At 42.9% G+C, this 1,609-nt stretch overlaps 1 non-coding gene across 1 annotated transcript; it reads right to left on the bottom strand.

Moving 5' to 3' along the window:
• Positions 1-458: 458 nt before the first annotated feature.
• TRNAW-CCA (transfer RNA tryptophan (anticodon CCA)) lies at positions 459-530 on the bottom strand. The gene has a single exon. It is a non-coding gene; the product is annotated as a tRNA-Trp (tRNA).
• Between the last annotated feature and the right edge of the window lie 1,079 nt (positions 531-1,609).

Genomic DNA, 1,609 nt, shown 5'->3' with positions numbered 1-1,609 from the left:
GCAAAGGCTAACAGAGTTTTGTCAAGAGAACACACTGCAAAGAATATAATCAATCTGATTTCAGTATTGACCATCTGGTGGTGTCCATGTGTAGAGTTGTCTCTTGTCTTGTTGGAAGAAGGGTGTATGCTATGGCCAGTGTGTTCTCTTGACAAAACTCTGTTAGCCTTTACCCTGCTTCACTTTGTACTCCAAGGCCAAACTTGCCTGTTACTCTAGGTGTCTCTTGACTTCCTACTTTTGCATTCCAATCCCCTTTGATGAAAATGACATCTTTTTTTAGTTTTAGTTCTAGAAGGTCTTGTAGGTCTTCCTGAAACTGAAAGTGAAAGTGACGTCGCTCAGTCGTGTCCAACTCTTTGCAACTCCATGGACTGTAGCCTACCAGGCTTCTCCATCCATGGGATTCTCCAGGCAAGAATACTGGAGTGGGTTGCCATTTCCTTCTCCAGGGGATCTTCCCGACCCAGGGATTGAACCTAGGTCTCCTGCATTGGAGGCAGACGCTTTAACCTCTGAGCCACCAGGGAAGTTCCCAGGTCTTCCTAGAACTATTCAACATCAGCTTCTTTGGCATTAGTGGTTAGGGTGTAGACTTGGATTACTGTGATGTTGAATGGTTTGCCTTAAAAATGAAGCAAGATCATTTTGTTGTTTTTGAGATTGTACCTAAGTTCTGTATTTTGGACTCTTTTGTTGACTTTTGCAACTCTATTTCTACTTGTAAGGAATTCTTGCCCACAGTAGTAGATATAATGGTCATCTGAATTAAATTCACCCAATCCTGTCCATTTTAGTTCACTGATTCCTAAGATGTCGATGTTCACTCTTGCCATCTCCTGCTTGACCATGTCCAGTTAACCTTCATTCATGGACCTAACATTCCAGGTTCCTATACAATATTGTTCTTTACAGCATCGGACTTTACTTTTGCCACAAGACACATCTACAACTGAGCGTTGAATTGCTGAGTGGATGGTTCCTTTTGGTGCTGGTATTCAAATTTTCTGCCTTCATGGATGGTATGAAGACTCCATCCGTGGATTGTTAACTCCAGGATTGTTAATCCAGGGTTTGCATTTCCTTCCAGATGTTGGTAGGGCTGGTCCATCTGCCCCCAGGGCTGGAAACTACACTGGAGGCAGCTGTGGAACTAGGGAAGTGGCCGCAGAAAAAAGGGGGTAGAACTGGAAGAGCCTGGTGGCAGTCAGAGAAAAGGCAGGGGCATCTCTTAGGGTTTCTTACTGTTCTCTTTTTTCATAACTTGATTATAATTTTTTTTGTCCTTGTCAGGTTCTTATCTACTCAAGGACAATTTTTTTTTTTATTGAAGTAGTGTTACTTTGATAGACTAGTAGCCACTAATGTCATGGGTGAGCCCCTTTCTCAGTTGATCTGAATTGCTTACAAAGGGCCACCTCCGCGATGGGACAGCATTGCATATGTAGGGTGGCAAAGGCCAACTCTGTAGCCCTCTCTCCTGGTTTGGTCAAGGGTGTCCAGTCCCAGAAGTCCAGGTTCCATTAGTAGCAAAATTATGCTCATTTTCTACTTTACATAGTACAAAATTGTATTTATTTGTTTCCAATAAACACCTGAACATACCCAG

This window comes from Bos indicus, chromosome 1 (genome assembly GCF_029378745.1).
Source record: "Bos indicus isolate NIAB-ARS_2022 breed Sahiwal x Tharparkar chromosome 1, NIAB-ARS_B.indTharparkar_mat_pri_1.0, whole genome shotgun sequence".
Classification (NCBI taxonomy): domain Eukaryota; kingdom Metazoa; phylum Chordata; class Mammalia; order Artiodactyla; family Bovidae; genus Bos; species Bos indicus.
Note: the sequence above shows the minus strand (reverse complement) of the source record. Positions and strands in the feature narration are given on the sequence as shown.